The 19,334-nt window shown below is 37.3% G+C and overlaps 1 long non-coding RNA gene and 1 pseudogene across 2 annotated transcripts in view; both read right to left on the bottom strand.

The window, feature by feature from the left end:
- Positions 1–2,498, bottom strand: part of LOC148742914 (uncharacterized) — a 10,390-nt pseudogene extending 7,892 nt beyond the window's left edge.
- Positions 1–19,334, bottom strand: part of LOC148742913 (uncharacterized) — a 185,968-nt gene that overhangs the window by 166,281 nt on the left and 353 nt on the right. The window lies entirely within an intron of this gene.

Genomic DNA, 19,334 nt, shown 5'->3' with positions numbered 1-19,334 from the left:
CAGTACAGTAGTGCGGAAAGACCCTCTAAAACTCCGTTTTTGAAAGATATCTCAAAAACCAAGTCGGTCACCTAGTTTTTTCTTTTAAATTTCCTAAACATCATCACATTCTCTACCTGTACACGTGATATTAAAAAAAACTATCTTGTAGAACTTGAATTATTTAGGAAAATGCTGTTTTAAATTGTAAAAAAATTTCCACTGGATAAATTTTTTCTAAATTCTCTTGAGGAACGCATAATGATGAAATTAATTTGTACACAAATAATCAGGGTAGGTCACCGAACTAATTCTCGAGATATTAGTTCATCAACTTAGCAATGGATTCCAAGAAACACGAAAGCTAATTACTCGCGAGAGAAATAAGCGATAGCGCGTGCGATCAGATCCCCACGCGAGTTGTAAACAAACATGGCCGCCATGAGTGTTTCAAAAATTGCCGGCACCTCTATTGTTTCCAGCGGAAGAGGTTGTTTGAGAAACAAAAATGGAAAGTTTACTTCTTGAAAGCAGGTAGAAAAATGTTCGGATGGCAGGATTCTGGCCGAAAGTGGGCAAAAAAATTTTATTTAACGAGCGAAAGGAGGATGGTGAAGTGGACACCCTATCAATAAAGTCGCGTCGAGTGCATTCGGAAGATCTTACTTTGTTCCGCGAAGAATTTAAGTGGATACCTCTGAGTGCTACAACTTGTTTCGCATTGAATTTGATTCGTAATAAAATGAAATGACCGAAAACTTTCCTAAACAACTCACTGGAAGATGAAAAGGAAAATGAAATCATTGTTGGATGAAGGATTGTAAACATTTACAGTTTTGATAACGGAAATAGAGAAGTGTAAATGTTGCCATAAAAATAAACATAATTTTCTGTAAACAAGAGATCGTAAAAATGTAGATGCTATTTTAATTCATATCAACCATAGACGGTAAAATTAAAGTAAAAAAAAATTCATCTTAAAGTTGTGAGAAAGATAAAGATAAAGAGAAAGATTTCCCTTGATAAACTGTACGTTACAACTACGAAAATGCAAACTCGCATTTGTTAAGAAAGGATTGCAAAATTTGTTTTGTTTTCCATTTAAAACGGAATAATGAAAGTTCAAGGTTATGACAGTGGCAAAGAGAAAAAAAAAGAAAAATGAAGCCAAGGCTTGTTCATACCTCTAGTACCTCGAAAATTATAGAAATTCGCGAAATCTGTGACGACCAATAAATTGCTGATGTATATGAAACCCTAATTTCCGCTGAAATTGACGCTCATGACAATCTGGAAGACGTCAAAGCAAATTATTTTCACTCCAAATTGTTTTCACTCTTCCACTTCAAATTGCACATGAACAATTACATCGGTCAATCATGGTAAATGTGCATTGCCGAATGAAGCCTTCGATCAAGCCATCTTCTCGGAACAACGACAAGATACCATCCAGACGTTCGATGGAAAGCTTCATCTTTCGATAAACATGGTCCAGAGGCTGGCAGATGCTGGATTGTCTCATGTTACACTACAATCTCTGTACGAGAAAGTCAACATTAACGGCTTCAATGGAGTACTGGCATTGGCGCCATCTGCAAAATCAACTTGTCATCATATATCAAATTCAGCTAGAGAATTCTCTCCGGAGTTCATTTCCAACCGTCGTAACGGTCAGCAGTCTGAGTCTCAAATGATGACTCACTTTTCAGGAATGTGTAAAATCACAAAACAATGTGAATCCATCTTCAGAATGAACGATTTTTTCCGCCCTGAGGGCATTCCTCGATTAATCGCGCGGACACAGACTCATCCTCGCGAAAATGAGCCCTTGAGTCAGCGATATCGTTTAAAACGCGTGACCGGATATAAAAGTGTGAGCTAAAATTGCAAAAACCGGAAATAAAGCTTGCTAAGTTGAACTAATATCTCGCAAATTAGTTCGGTGACCTACCCTGATTTTTTGTGTACAAACTAATTTCATCATTACGCGTTCCTGAAGAAAATTTTAAAAAAATTTATCGAGCGGAAATTTTTTTTCTTTTTCAAAAAGCATCTTCCTAAATAATTCAAGTTCTACTAGATAGTTTTATTTAATATCACGTATACAGCTAGAGAATGTAATGATGTTTAAGAAATTTGAAAAAAAAAAACGAGGTCACCGTCTTGGTTTTTGAGATATTTTAAAAAAACTAAGTTTTAGAAGGTCTTTTAGCACTACTGTACTGTTGTCATGGCAACAGATAATGCCTGACGAACCCCCTTAAAATATTGCCCTAAGATAGTGTTATGCATATGTCAAGTCATTATCCTGATGATAAGTTTGACAGTCCTGAGATCTTTTACTGATTGGCACTTACTGTTAATAGTGGAAAACCCTTTCGAGCCTCCTTAAGTAAATTTGTCCTCCTGCTGAACAATTGTTTAGGTATTGTGGTTGATGCTGTAACCTTTGACTGGGTAAATTTGCCTCTGTTCAACTCACGTCCTCTAACAACCATGCCACTCTCTTTCAATCGCATAATTATTAATAAAGAGATTTTGAGGTCATAAGAAATACCTAAGAAATAGAAATAAATTAAATTTAACATGTACTTAACGGGTAATCATGATTCCCAGACTGAGTCTGTGTTATTGTGTCCTTTAGAAATGAGCTTGGGAACTAGAACTAAAGTTTTTGGAGGTAGCATTTTATAAAAAAGGGAAAGTGTTTTATCAGGGTTTCTTGATCACGAGGAAAGTGGAAAATCACGCATATATTTAGTTTATCTTTCTTTTGCTTCATTAACACATGTACATTTTGCTAGCCAATGTAATGAGAGATGTTTTCATTTTAATCAGAGGCAGAGGGTAGGTCTACCCGGTTTTCAACTCTAAAAGTTACCACTAGGAAGTTTTTATGTTTGAACCTTCTAAGCCTAAAAGTATATAGTACAAAGATAAGTGGGCTGTTCATGTTTTTGAAATTGAAAGGTTGCACGTGACAAAAGAGTTCCTTTTTACTAGAGCTGGATAGTGTGCTCAAAGATTATGATTTTCACCGAGTGCAAAGTCTTGAAGAAAGGTTGGAAGGCCTGGACACCTTTACCCAAAACTTCTGGCTTACAAAGGTCGTCTCAAGAAACGAACAAGCACTTGTTCAAGTACTGCATTCTTTGGAAAATTGATTTCCAACCACGCTTGCTCAACTGCGTTGTTAACTGGGGTTATCAAGGTTCGAAATAGTGAATGACTGAAAAATTTAACATTATACCAACGTTTTCAGATATCTGGAAACGAACGGAAAATTTATTGTTCGCTCTCAGTAAAACTGAAGAATAGCACGATGTTCATCGCATGTTATTCAGCACCAGGGAAATACCAATGAATAGCTGTTGTCCTTAATGTTTTTCTCAAGTTTTCCCTTTCGCGTGAACGCTGCATTTCCCAAACGTCTTCCCACAGAATAAGTAATGGTGAATGCCATGAAAACATGATGTTTGTGACTGTTTTCCTGCTCCACGAAAACGCTAATATATAGCTTGTTTTCCTAAACGTTTTACTACAGTTTTCCCGAGCGCACGAAAGCTGGATATCAGTTTCCAAGCGTTTTACCGCAGAATTACCAACGGTGAATGCCATGAAAACATGATGTTTCTTGACTATGAGAGCGCTCTTCGCAGTAACAAACACGACTTAAGAGTGAGTGTCAGCAACAATCAAACAAAATGGGAAACTAGCGGCAAAAATGTGAAAAGCAAAATTTGCTCAAACTCCGGCTACTAATAGTTATAGGAAAATTCATTACCCGACTCGTGAATTCCGCGTTAAATTGCACGCGAAAACCAATATCGCACTCATCGCCTCGCAATTCGTGCGATATCGGTTTCCAAGTGCAATTTAACGCGGAATTCACCAGTCAGGTGATGAATTTTCCTGGAATCGCATAACTGGATGAAAATAAGAAAACAAAAAATTAAATCAGCAATATTATTGTTTGTTTTATCCCTAGCGCGCGCTCTAGAAAGCCTTTTCAAAGCCACCTGTCAGAAGTGTCATTATACAATGAAATATATGAAGTTCATATAGCCATTAGTTGAATCATGCCTCTCCAAGAATTCGAAGTTGAAGTTGATTTTCGCTATTGCTTAAATAACGCTATCTACTGCGAGGATCGTGCATCATACGTAGAAGTGTCATTATGTTAGCAAATAGAAAGAAAGGTTGAAGAGTCGTTCACGTTTGAACCTTGGACAATATTACTTGTACCTCGTGCTTGATTTTAGATTAATTTTCTAACTTTTTAAACAAGCTTCACACTATTTAAGGATAATAGTGGTATTTCAATGGATTTACAAGCCGTTTATCGTTAACATCGTTTTTCAAAATTCCAAATAATTTGCTCGAGAAGAAAACTAATTTACACCTTTTACCTCTTTGGTGGCAAACTGAGAGAAATGAAGTGTGCAAGCGAAAGCACTGATTTCAAGTGCAATAACATCGCGATTAATATAAGGTAAGTGCCTTGAAGTGTAAATACGTGTATTGAACGATACTTTATTCCTTTAAAAACAAAAAAGTGTTTCATGAAAAGTCCAAAAACTTTAATCTTTTTATTTGTAGAAATTCACTACAGCCGACTGCCATGAGTTGAATCGTTGGGATGAGCATTCGACTGAAAGTTCATGGAAATATTCACTGGAGAGTTGTTGAGCGACACATTGGTGAACAATCCACCAAGAACTCTTGCTGCTAGATCATCAATGCCGTTATTCATTGATGTGTTATTGCCAACTACTGATGGCAGTGTAAGGCTGTTGACATATATTTCTCGCAAAGCATAAGTGCGTGGACCGTCGCAGGCGTTGGCAGCTGTGACAGTCGTAGTGGTACGACTGAAAACCCAGCCAACTTGCTTTACATCCTTTGTTGTTTTTCTAAAAGATTTTGGCTGCAGATGGATATTGATCCCGGGTTGGCGTGACCTGTTAGCGCGGAGGTTGTTTTTTCTCGGCCGTGTTTACACGATTTTCTCACTTTCGGTTTGTCGCGAGCGAAAGAGGTTTTCATGCCTCTCCAAGAATTTGAAGTTCAGTTCAAAACAAGGAAGAACCTCGAGCTCACTTTGAAAACGCTTTGTTTGTTTTTGCTCTTTAGAAGGCGACAATGGTTTTGAAAACATTTTAAATTGACTTAGAAACCAAACTTTGTAACAATTTGAAGAGAGTTCTTGCGCTTAGTGACGTAGATGCGAAACAATTTCACTTAGCCTCGTTTTCAATTCGCAATTCTACGCTAAATACCTCGCTTTGTTAACCAATCAGAATGCGAGATTTTACTCAATGATACGATTCTAGTCCATATTGAACTATTCATCGCAAATCAGTAAATTCATAACATTTTTTAAAACACTAAAATGCTGAGAAAAGAAAACTTCGTTCGAAATAGAAAATAACCCTATAAGCTTGTTTATGGATTTCTCAACAAATAGTGCGTTTGGAACGAGGCAAACTTTAGAGGATTGAAGGATGAATTTTCTCTTTTCAGCCTTATTTTCGGTAAATGGTAACATTTCGCTCACCTGATGGTAATAAAGCTTTATTTCATTCAATTTCCCCCATCAAATGAAATTTACCTAATTACAAATTATATGAGTCCCCTCCACTAGAAAGAAGAACCCTCTCAACTGTACCTCGTTTTCAACGTGAGGCTCTGTAGCCGGGTTGGTAGTAGCCCTGAATTAGTATGTGGGGTGCGCGGGTTCAAGTCTCGTTCAAGCCTGAAGTATATCCAGGCTTCAGATACTAGACAAATATCAGGACACTTCTTTCAAGCCGAATAAAAGCTATTCTTCATTTAATTATGGTAAGTGACTGATAATTGCTGTGATATCTCTTCTATCAGGTTCCATAACTCTGTTGATGGAGGACACATCCTGGGTTTAGGTTAAACATTTTACATACCGGAAATTTTGGTCGTGTCATTTTCTTCTGGCCAACGTAAATTTAACTATTGGGATAATTTTCCGTAAAATGTTTTGGACACCTGACATATTTCGAGAGCCAGTCAATGTTTTTGGATGGTCTGCTAAGCATTCGAGAATCTAATGTTTCTCTCGGCTATCAGAGTCAACTTGCGTTGAAAATACTGAGAAGGTGCCCTCGGTTACTCATGAACTAGAGACTCAATGAATAGGTTTTTCTATACGTGGACGATAACCACTAACGTGATTGTTCACATCAACATATCTCTTTGCAATGCTCTTGAATAAAGTATGACGACTCAACATGTAATATTGTAAACCAGTTTTTTCTAAAGCTTGATTTGTATTAGCTGGAATGGTTCAAGTCATGAAATGTTGTTGCGTCGTAATCAGTTTTATGCTAAGCAAATATTTAAGGGTTACGAGACTTATTAGGCTTGGGGGTGGGAGAGTTGAGTTTTATCATATAAACAGTTTATTAGTTATATTCTCCAGGATTGATACTATTACCTTGAACTGGGTGAAAATAAGGGCTGAAAGCAGTGGAATTGATAGCTATGATAATGAGATTTCTATCAAAATTTGTTACCAAGCTTTGGAAAATGTGCGTTACATGTGTTACATACAGGTAAGTCAACTTGGAGTTGTTAGTGAAGACTCCAGGTGGTAGTTCCTTGATTTGGTTTCCACTTAAGGACCTAAGAAATTGACATGACTGAGTTTGAAAAAAAAGAAAACTTCATTCGAAATATAAAATAACCCCAAACTTGTTTTCATATTTCTGAACACATGACACGTTGGGAATGAGGCAAACTTTAGAGGGTTGAAGAATGAATTTTCCCTTTTCAAGCTTATAGATCACTTTATTTATACACGGTAGATTCCACTCAGTCTTACAAGCAATATAACTACAAATGTACAACTTAAAACTATATAATCATTAAAAAATTTATAAAAAGATTAAAAGCCTAATCTAAATTAACTGAACTAACTTCTTATTAGAATGAAAATAAATGAAAATAAAAGTACTGCTTCTCAGGGACACCTTGTCATTAGTTCACTCAAAACTGAAGTTACTTAGCTTCGTCTTAAACTCACCTAATGTTTTAGATACTCTAATATCAGTCGGAAGGCTATTCCACAACACGGCACCGTTATAAGAGAAACTTTTACGAACATAATCGGTACGAGGTTGCGGAAGAGCCATCCTCATTTCACTATTGCAATTGCCTAATTACAAGTTGTATGAGTCCTCTTCACTGGAAAGGTGAACCCTCTCAACTGTGCCTCGCTTCCAACGTGTGGCTTTGGTGCTCACTTGGTAGTAGCGCTTAATTAGTGTCTGAGAGGCACGGGTTCGATATCCGTTCAAGCCTGAAGTATATCCAGGCTTCAGATAACGGACAAATATCAGAGCATTTTTTTTTCAAGCTTACCAAAAGCTATTCAGGTTGCTAAAGTCTATCAATGGTGGACATGGACATATCCTGGATTTAGGTTAAACATTTTATCTATCGTATATTTTTATTGTGTCATTTTCTTCCGGCCAACGTGAATTTAAATTGTGCAATAATTTTGCGAAAAATGTTTTGGACACCTAACATATTTCGAGAGCCAGTCAATGTTTTTGGATGGTTTCCTAAGCACTCGAGAATCTAAAGTTTCTCACGGCCATCAAAGTCAACTTGTGTTAAAAATACTGAGAAGGTGCGACAAAAAAAAAAAAAGACATTTTAAGTCCTTTAGAGCAACTGAGGTCTAGATAGAGCTTGAGTTAGGAGAACTATAATTCTGACACCATCTTTTAGAATGGCCGAGTTTCCGAAAATAAGAAGTCCAATACGATGATTTTTACATTGCTTGCGTAAGGGGGAAAAAGGCCCATGTAAGGTGTTCCTCTGACCTGTTTTAAAACCTAGAGGGATTAATAATGACTGAAATCAGATTGTGATAAAAAAAACCGTCATTTGAAGATAAAGTTAAGTATGTCCTCTTGATCAAGAGGACATAAACAGTTTATTGGTTATAATCTCCTGGATTGATACTGTTACCTTGAACTGGGTGAAATAAGGGCTGAGAGTAGTGCAATTGATAACTAAGAGAATGGGATTTTTATTAAAATCTGGAACCAGGCATTGGTAAATGTGTGGGTTGAAGAATGAATTTTCTCTTTTTAGGCTTATTTCGGCAATTGATAAAATTTTTTTTTCTGGCTAGCGTAAATTCAAATTTTGCGATAATTTTTTGTAAAAATGTTTTGGACACCCGACATATTTCGAGAGCCAGTCCATGTTTTTCGGGCTGGTTTGCTTAGCACTCAAGAAGCTAGAGTTTTTCTAGGCTCAACAACGTCAACTTGTATGGAAAATACTGAGAAGGCGCTCTCGGTTTCACGGTTATGAAATAGAAACTCATTCAAAAGCATTTTCTATACAGGGACGATAAGTATTAACTTATTGTTCACAGCAACATATCTCTTGTAAATCCTTTTGAATAACGTAAGAGGATTGAACATGTGACATTGTAAAGCAATTATTTCTAAAGCTTGATTTGTATTAGCTGGAATGGTTCAAGTCATGAAATGTTGTTGCGTCATAATCGGTTTTTATGCCAGGAGGGAGGGTTGATGTTTATTTATTTTTGAACGAGAAAAGTGCGAAACAAGGAACTATGGGAAAACAGTTATCCACTGGTGAGGAACTGACTAGTGTAATACGTCTAAGCATAGTTAAAAAGAACTTAAGTCCTTTAATTAAGGCAACTGAAGCCTGGATAGAGCTGGAGTTCGGGGAACTATAATTGTGACATCATATCATCTTTTCGAATGGCTGAGTTTTTGAATATGACAAGTCTAAGTCGATTTTTTTTTACGTTGTTTAAGTTAGGCGAAGGCCCTTGTAAGGGAAACGTGCGAAACCATGCAGGAATTAAGGGAAAGGAGTTATCCCCTAGTGCGGGACTGACAATAGAGTAGTGTAGTAAGTCTAAACATCATTTTAAAAATATTTTTAATTCCTTTAAAGCAACTGAAGTCTAGATGGAGCTGGAGTTCGGAAAACTATAACTCTGACACCATCTTTTCGAATGGCTGAGTTTCTGAATGTAAGAAGGCTAATGTGATTATTTTTACATTGCTTCCGTTAGGGGATAAGCTTTCAAAAGGTGTTCCTCTGACCTGTTTTAAATTTTACTGGGATTATAATGATTAGAATCTGATAAAAAAAGAACCATCTCGTTAAAGCTTATTTACTGAAATTGCTAAATTTTTAGCAATTATCTAATTACAAGTTGTATGAGTCCCCTCCACTGGAAAGGTGAACCCTCTCAACTGTGCCTTGCTTCCAACGTGTGGCTCTGGTGCTCACTTGGTAGTAGCGCTTAATTAGTGTCTGGGAGCACTGTTAGTATAGTCCCCTCTACTAACTATGCTGGGAGGCACGAGTTTTAATCCCGTTTAAGCCTAAAGTATATCCAGGCTTTAGATAATGGCCAGATATCAGAGCAACTCTGCCAAACAGAATAAAATCTATTCTTCCTGTAATTATGATAAATGATAATTACTATAATAGCTTCTCTATCAGGTTGCTAAAGTCTGTGTATGGAGGACATATCCCGGGTTTAGGTTAAGCATTCCGGACAACGTAGATTTAAATTTTCTCGATAACTTTCCGTAAAATGTTTTGGATACCCGACGTATTTCGAGAGCCAGTCAATGTTCTTGAGTGGTTTGCAAGGCACTCAAGAAGCTAGCGTTACTCTCGGCTATCGCCTTGCGCGACTCCTACGCTTCTCAGTTTCGTGCTTAGCAACCTCCCGCGTGCATCCAAAACTCAATAGTGTGCGCTATGGTGTTCACCATTTGTTCAATTTGATTTTCAATCTGCGGGTTCGTAATAACAAAGATTTAGTAATACATAGACAGGTAAAAACGAACGAGATAATATCCTGACGTTTCGGCGACTTCATGACGCCACTATCAAGGGTACAAATGAAAATAAAATTAACAAATGCGAGTTAAAAGAAAATATTTCATTGCGAATTCATAGATTAATGACGTGCAGAAAAATTAACCGCTTTTCAACGATAACCTGTTTTAAATGATTTATTGTCCGCACCTCTAAAAATATTTGATGGATGATGAACAAAATATTCCCGTTTGACTTGACAATATGCCTGGATATTTGTTTTTTAAATAACACAAGTTGTTACTTGAAGCTCGTAGTTTCCCTCTAGCCTCGCTCTCTGTTGATTTTTCTCTTTTTTTTAAACACACAAATATCGGAGCATTCTTCGGGCTGACGGAAGTTATTGTACATATAATTATAATATATGACTGATGGTCGCTGTGCTTTGGAAGACTTCAGATGATAGCTCCTGCATATGGTTGTCTCAAGTCTGTAGTTGGAGGGCATATCCTGGATTTAGGTTGAACAGTTTATCATTCGTGTATATTTATTTGCGTCAATTTCTATCTGGACAGAAAAAATTTCCATTTTTCCGATAATTTTCCCTAACAAGTTTTGGACACCCAATACATTTCGAGAGCCATTCAATGTTTACTAATTTATGCGATCGTTTACAGCACCATGACTATTTTTATTTTTGCTACTAATTGTGATCAGTTGTACCCGCGCTACTAGTTCCAACCCGTCTTCATAAGCAAGACACCGGCTGCATGGTATTGCATGACAGTTTTGTCCGCGGATAGGTAAGCACTCGCCCTACAGGTCCAAGTTATGAAATTTTGTGACGGTTCCATAGGCTTTTGTGAGCCACGCAGATATTTAAGAGTCAAAGAGAGGAGGAGGGAGGAGGAAGCTAGAGTTTATCTATTGTATTATACAAATAAACTCAAATTTCCTTTTAAATGGCTGCATTTTGAACCCTGCAACGTTCGTTTAAAGGGGTCTCTCTGAACAGTAGTACAGTAGCGTGAAATATGAACGGATAAATGCATTACTTACAATACAGTTAACTCAGTGTTGTTATCGAAGACTCCAGGTGGTAACTCTTTTATTTGATTGAAATTATAGTAACTACGAACAGGATATATTCGTGATCTAATGTATTTTCTGGGTTATTAAAACTAGGCTTTTTAAACTCTAATACAATTTAAGAGACCACATCATGCTTTCATTACATAAGGTAAATAATGTAAACTTACTTTCGGGTAACTTACTAAGGCTTCCGGTAACCAGCAATTTTCAAGCACATAAGAACAATTAGTTTTCAAGCTTTAATCCTCATTGCATGTTTCATGAGCCCTTGGGCAATTAAAATTCGAAACCAAAATTTTGTAACTACCCAAGCTAAGATGTTTTATACACGCAATAGATTGTTTTCACTCTCACCCAATAAAAAAATAAATCGAAAACTATTCTATGGATAAGGTCAGGAAATTGCAATGTTATATAGGAGAAAGGTAAAAAAGACACTCCTTCAAGTCTTAGGCCTTTTCGTTTTTCCAAACTTCAAATATTCGTAAAAATGTTTTGCACAAATTTGCAGGGCCCAGTATGGAGCCGCCATGTTGGTGCACCTCTTTGGTGCACCGATATAGTGGCTGGAAAATAATATAAACATCTGGAACTTACTTTGGCTATCTGGTCGACTGATTCTCTGAACTGAACCAACAAACATAAATAAACACACTCTTCCTGACACTTAAACTCCTAAAAAGGCTAAAAATCACTAGATAAGTGTATATTTTTCGACAGACACGATCAGAACTGTATGTCACGCACAGCCACAACTGTGAACTTCAAATTGCGCTTTCCAAACTAAGCACTCTATTGAGCTGAAAGTTGAAAAGAGATATCACTTTAATCGCCCTTATACCTGATGAGGATAAAAATTTTCCTGGCTCTTTAGTTTTAAATTTTGGAATTTGATGACGTCACCTGAAAACGATCTATTGGGTCTGTATAAGTCATTTAAAAATGTGTCTTGGAATAAGCAATGCATGTTTTTTACTCACAGTCGAATCAACTTGGTGTTGTAGCTGAAGACTCCACGTGGTAGCTCTGCTATCTGATTCCTGTATAAGTACCTACGCAAAGGATATACCAAGAATTATAGGTTTTACCTAACTTTGTGAACCAATCAGAGTCAACTCGCGTTTAAAATACCAGGGAGGTGCTCTAGGTTCATCATGAATTAGAGACTCAATCAATAGCGTGTTCTATACGAGGATAATAATTACTAATGTAATTGTTCACATCAACATATTTGTTGTGATCCTTGCAGCTTGTTTGTATTCTGACAGTCATCCATTGAAAGTTTTACTCGTCTTGCTGATAATGAAGTAAGACGATTGAACATATAATATTTGTCCTTGAACATAAGTTGTTTCTTGAAGCTCGAAGTTTTCCCCGAGCCTCGCTCTTTGTTCATATTTTTCGGATTAAATAACGGACAAACATCGGAGAATTTCTTCCCCCTAAATGGACGCTAAGGTTCATATAATTATGATAAATGATTGGTAATCGCTGTCTATTGAAACAATTCAGGTGTTAGCTCCTCTATCAGGTTGTCTCAAGTCTGCAGATGGAGGATTTATCCTGGATTTAGGTTGAACGTTTGATCTCATTTGTTTTTCTTCTGTATTTTCTATTTGGCTGAGGAAAACTTAAAATTTTGCGATAAAATGTTTTGACACCAGATACTGTTCGAGAGCCATTTAATGTTTAGCTAATAATGTGGTCGTTTACAGCACCCTTACTATTTTCACTCTCGCCCCTAGTTGTAAACAGTAGTACCAGTCCTACTAGTTCTAACCCGTCCTCCTGAAGCAAGACACTGACCAAATAATATTCTATAACAGTTTTGTCCGCGACTAAGTTTGCACTCGCCTTACAGATAGAAGTCATGAGATTTTGTGACGGTTCCATAGACTTTTGTGTGCCGCGCAGATATTTAAGAGTCAAAGTGGGAAGGAGGGAGGAGATAGTTAGAATCTATCTTATTTGCTTCACCTGTTAAATCCAAATTTCCTTTTGAATGGCTGAACTTTGAACCCTCCAAGGCTCAGTAAAATGCATGTATAAACAACAGCCTCCATTGGGCGGGAAAATATGCTCGTACATTTGTTCTTAAACACTTTCTGTTTCTCTCAAGCGTGTGATGGTATCTGTATTAGTCCCTTTACCATGCAAGATCATTAACCCAAATTATGAAAAGATGAAACGGATCGACTTTCTTAGTGATCATGACGAGTCGAGTCGATCCGTGCAAATCATGTCGATTCGTCAACATTGAATACCTCAAGTTAACGCTTACTTGTGTGTTGTCTACTTCTGTGATTTGTCAACAATGAATACCCCAAGTCAACGCTTAAGTATGTACTGTCTTCTTTTGGTAATCGACTCCCGGTGACACAGATCGACTTTCTTAATGATGAGTCCAGTCGATCCGTGCGAGTCAACATTTTCTATCTCTGTATTCTATATAATATTCTGAAAATGGACTTCTGGCCTTTTCACGCTCTTCACGCCCTTGAGATCAAACCTGGTTACTGTTGCAAAGATCTATGCCTTGACAATAAAGGAGTCCAAGGTCCAAAATGGTGAATGATTGAAAACTTCAGCAATATACTAATGTTTTCCGATATCTGGAAACGGAGGGCAAATTCACAAAAAAACCCTACAAAAGCACTATGTTCATTTTATGTTATCCAGCACCAGAAAAATACCAATGAATAACTTGCTTTCCTGAATGTTTTTCCATAGTTTTCCTGTACGCGCGAACCCTGCATTTTCCAAGCGTCTTCCCACAGAATAACTAACGGTGAATGCCATGAAAACACGATGTTACTTTGTGATTCCTTTCCTACTCCTATAAAACGCTAGTGTATAACCTGAACGTTTTACTATGGTTTTCCCGAACGCACGAAAGCTGGATTTCAGTTTCCAAGCGTTTTACCGCAGAATCACCCACGGAATCATGATGTTTGTTGATTGTTTTCCTGCTCCACGAAAACGCCAGTTTATAGCTTGTTTTCCTGAACCTTTATTCATAGTTTTCCCAAGCGCGAGAACGCTCCATTTGCCAAGTGTTTTCTCACATAATCACTAACGAACGTGATTAAGCCATGAAAAAATGTTGTTCGTCTACTGTTTGCCTGCTCTGTAGAAACACTCGTGAACAGCTTACATTGTTTTCTTATATGTTTTTCTGTAGTTTACGTGAGCGCACAAGCGCTGCATTTTCTAAGCGTTTTCACACATAACTACTTATAGTGAAAAACAAGGAAACGCGACGGTCGTCCATTGTTTTCTTTCTCCAAGGAGAGGCTAATGAATAGTTCGTTTTCCGGAACGTTCTCCTGCTGCTTTCCTACGCGTCCGAACAATGCATTTTTTAAGTGTTTTATCCGAGAAACGCTGACGGTCAACGCCATGAATATAAGATGTCCGTCGATCATGATCATCGTCTCCTGCTCTTTATCCTGCTCCATGAAAGCGCAAATGGATATCTTGTCTTATATTTAGAATATTGACCACGATTGGGTCATTTGAGGCAATTCAGTTATTGGAGCCGTGTGGATCATTTCAGGAAATTGAGCTTATTTGTTCCTTTCAGGCAGTTGGGTCACTTGCACTAATTGGGTCGAACAGCGATTAACCAAGCGGCGGTAAAGGCGAGAAAATGTATGCCTCACACTAATTCACCGTCGCACAAAACATCGGGAAATGCATGCTTTTGACTGGCTAACTCCAGCGAACATAACGTTAGAATACGCAACACGGCTGAAAATGGCAGAGTGCATGTTATTTTACCGAGGTTTACCGAACAGCAATAAATAGTAAGACGCCGGAAAATGCGTTTCAACGAATTTTCTCGAGTTCACCATCGCGGAAAAATGTTACAAAATGCATGCTTTCCACTGGAAAACTCAAGTGAACATTTTGTTCACCGGACGAAAAAATGGTTGCGAACAAAAGAAGATATGACATTTTCTGTGCGTTATACGAACGGCAAACAAAGGAAAACATTTGGTTTTCCTGTATTTTACACACATTCAACTTCCCGGAAAATACGTCTTTTCAGGCGTTAATTCCGGTGAATATGCTGTTGTTCACTCGGAAAATGCCAATGAACAACAGGAAAACAAGCTGTTTGCCGTGCGTTAACCGAGCGGTTAATCCCGGAAAATAAATTGTTTATCAGCATTTACCGTGCGTTAACCGAGCGGCTAATGCCGGAAAATAAATTGTTTACCAGTATTTACCGCGAAGGAAAACTACCGAATAATAAAACGAATAGTGGGATTCACCGGTGCGAAAACGTCGGATTTTCCCTATGGAAAACACGGGTAAACTTTAATAAAGTGCTGCGTTTTCCGTAAATTCAATTTTTGATTACCGTGAGGTGAACGCCAGTTTTTTTGCTCTGTGAGTTTCTGCAGGGCATTGATTGCAGATAAAAAGTCCGTATGCATTATTTTGCTTGCTATGAATAACAAATCCTATTTTAGTATCTACAAGAAAAATTTCCCATGCACTTACGGTCTGTTCCAAGTTGATATTTCACTTTCAGAGTCAGTCTGTGGTTAACATACCGTGGGCCGAAGCTTAATATCGAACAGAAACCCAATGGTGTTTATAAGGTAGCAATATTCTAGCGACATAATCGTTCCGAAAACTATATTAACTCTTGCCATACGTTTATATTCAATCTTGCCAATCGTAACGGTTTTTACCAGTCTTGCTAATGTGCGATACCAGGAAAAGATATTATGAATAAATTTTCCGTAGAGTAGCTTTTTACTCGGCTTACAGGTTGATTTCATAATTAAACCTTTGTGGTGTCGTCAATTTTGAATGCGTCAAAAAAATACTGAAGGGCTGTGACGGGTCATAAAGGGGTAAAGGGGAAAGCAGGTCTCTGGGTTTTGTCTGTGTGCTGGGAAAGGGGAATCCCAGCGGTTAGCACTTGATCAAACACTCTTGCTAGAAAAAGGCTAAAGAACTTGAGCTGAGGCTATTGGAACTGTACTCCATTTGGAAAGGAATTATCTTTTTACTTCCGTTCGTTGTCAAAATGTGAGATATTTACAAAAAAGCTCTGCCTGTGCACTTTGTTGATTATTTATCATCTCACATTCAACTTGCGCTCGTAAAATAATTGTGAACTAGCACTTGCATAATTTTGGTGCTGTTAATGAACACTCCAAAAGGTACCCCCACGATCTGTGTAAAAAGTTCAATAACGAATATATAGGCTAAAGTCCAAACTCCGTAGAAATATGTATCTAACAAACATGTGTTACGTAAAGGTCAGTCAAATTGGAGTTCTTAGTGAAGACTCCAGGTGATAGCTCCTTGATTTGGTTTTCACCCAGTTACCTAAGAGATTGACATAACCGAATTTAAGATCTCTCCTAAATAGGTAATTCTAAATCCGAGAGTGTCTCTAAGTTATTGTGTCCTTTTAACCATTTCTTTTTAATTGTTTTATAGTAATAAAAAAAGATAACATTTAAAAAGTGTTATCAAGTCCCTTAATAAACACAAATATTGCAAGAGCAAATCAGTAAATTCAAAACATTTTTAACACACTGAAATGTTAAGAAAAGAAAACTTTCGTTCGAAATAGAAAGTAACCCCAAACCTTTTTTCAGATTTCTCAACACATGGCACGTTGGGAACGAGGCAAACTTTAGAGGGTTGAAGGATGAGTTTTCTCTTTTCAGGCTTATTTTCGGCAATTGCTTAAGTTTTACCTCACCTGCTAGAAATAAAGCTGTATTTGATTGTCAATGTCGCCGATGAAATGAGATTTACCTAATTACAAATTATGAGTCCCCTCCACGAGAAAGAAGAGCCTCTCAACTGTACCTCGCTTTCAATGTGTGAGTCTGTAGCTCAGTTGATAGTAGCGCTGAATTAGTATGTGGGAGGCACTGGTTCGAAGCCCGTTCAAGCCTAAGAAATATCCAGGCTTCAAATAATGGACAAATATCAGAGCATTACTTTCCAGCCGAATAAAAGCTATTCTTTATGTAACTATGATAAGTGACTAATACTTGCTGTGATAGCCCTTCTATCAGGTTCCTAAAGTCTGTTGATGGAGGACATATCCTGGATATAGGTTAACCATTTTGTCCATGGTATATTTTTGTTGTGTCATTTCCTTCTGGCAAACGTCAATTTAGATTTTGCAACAATTATTCGTAGAATCTTTTGGACACCTGACATATATCGAGAGCCAGTCAATGTTTTTGGGTGGTTTGTAAGGCACTCAAGAGGCTAACGTTACTCTCGGCTATCAGAATCAACTTGTGTTGAAAATACGGAGAAGGTGCTCTCGGTTAGTCATGAAATAGAGACTCAAGCAATATTATTTTCTATACAAGGACGATAAATACTGACGTGATCGTTCACATCAACGTTTTTCTTGTGATCCCTTTGAATAAAGTAAGACGATTGAACATGTGATGTTGTAAACCAATTATGTCTAAAGCTTGATTTGTATTTGCTGCAATGGTTAAAATCATGAAATATTGTTGCGTGGTAATCGGTTTTTATGCCAAGTAAACATTAAAGGGCTATAGAGTGTCCTATGACAGTAAATAGTCATCGGGGCAGGAGGGTTAAGGTTTATTCACTTTTGCGCGGGAAACGTGCAAAAAAGAAAAAAAAAAAAAACCAGGAACTAGGGGAAAAGAGTTATCCCTTGGTGCGGAACTGACAAAAGAGTAGTGTAGCAAGTCTAGACATCATTAAAATTTTCTTTTAATTCTTTTAAAGCAGCTGATTTCTAGATAGAGTTGGAGTTCGGAGAACTATTATTGTGGCACTATCTTTTGTGGCTATGAGACTATATAGGCTTTGGGGAGGGAAAGTTGAGGTTATTTATTTTTGCACCGCAAAAAGTGAAAAATTAGAAACATGGGGAAAAGAGTTATTCCCTGGTGTGGAGCCGACAAAAGAGTAAAAACCGACAAAAAAAAATTTTAAGTCCTTTAGAGCAACTGAGGTCTAGATGGAGCTTGAGTTCGGAGAACTATGATTCTGACACCATTTTTTAGAATGGCCGAGTTTTCGAATGTAAGAAGTCCAATTCGATGATTTTTTACATTGCTTGCGTTAAGGGGAAAAGGCCCATGTAAGGTGTTCATCTGACCTGCTTTAAAACCTACAGGGATTAATAATGACTGAAATCAGATTGTGATAAAAAATTAAAAAAAAACCCGTAATTTGAAGATAAAGTTAAATATGTCCTTTTGATCAAGAGCATATAAACAGTTTATTGGTTATAATCTCCTGGATTGATACTGTTACCCTGAGAATGGGATTTTTATTAAAATTTGGAAGCAGACTTTCTTATTTTATTATTATTTTTTTTTTATCTAGTCAAGCGCGCGCTATTTACATTTTTCGCGTATTTAATATTCAAATTGAAACGTAAGCCCTGACACGTAATTTGTAACGTACCTTATTATAAATTCAAATGTACAACCGGTAAAAGCTCATTTGCAACTGAAGATGACATGAGAATTTCGAAACATGTCTTGTAAATTTAAACTCAAAGTTGTTTCTTTTTTGAGAGTTATCCACTGGCGGGGAACTGACTAGTGTAATGAGTCCAAGCATTGTTAAAAAAAAATTTAAGTCCTTTAATTAAAGCAACTGAAGCCTGGATGGAGCTGGAGTTCAGAGAACTATAATTGTGACACCATATCATCTTTTCGAATGGCTGAGTTTTTAAATGTGACAAGTCCAGGTCGACTATTTTTTACATTGTTTGCGTTAGGGGAAGGCCCTTGTAAGGAAACGTGCGAAACCAGGAACTAGGGCAAAAGAGTTATCCCCTGGTGCGGGACTGACAAAAGAGTAGTGTAGTAAGTATAAACATCATTTTAAAAACTTTTTTAATTCCTTTAAAGCAACTGAAGTCCAGATGGAGCTGGAGTTCGGAGAACTATAACTCTGACACCATCTTTTCGAATGGCTGAGTTTCTGAATGTAAGAAGGCTAATGCGATTATTTTTTTACATTGCTTGCGTTAGGGGAAAAAGCTTTGGAAAGGTGTTCCTCTGACCTGTTTTAAAACTTACTGGGATCATAATGATTGAAATCAAATAAAAAAGAACCATAGTTTGAAGATAACGTTAAATTTGTCCTTCTTATTAAGAGAATATAAACAGTTTCTCGGTAATCCTAATATTGTCATTACGAAGCCATCTAAAGAGTTAAAACTTTGTCTAACCATCACATGATAAAATGATCACTGCTGTATGAGTATTAGTAAAGAGAGGGAAGAGGCGGGGAGAGGGGGAAAGGGTAAAGCAAACAGTTATAGAGAGAAAGCCTGCGAGGACGATCAACTTTCGTTTCTTCCCTCTCTTATTTTATCACAATATCCACGCAGGGTATCTGACGCATGAAAATAA

Source organism: Stylophora pistillata, chromosome 1 (genome assembly GCF_964205215.1).
Source record: "Stylophora pistillata chromosome 1, jaStyPist1.2, whole genome shotgun sequence".
NCBI lineage: Eukaryota > Metazoa > Cnidaria > Anthozoa > Scleractinia > Pocilloporidae > Stylophora > Stylophora pistillata.
The sequence above is the reverse complement of the archived record's forward strand: the minus strand, read 5'-3'. Positions and strand labels throughout refer to the sequence as shown.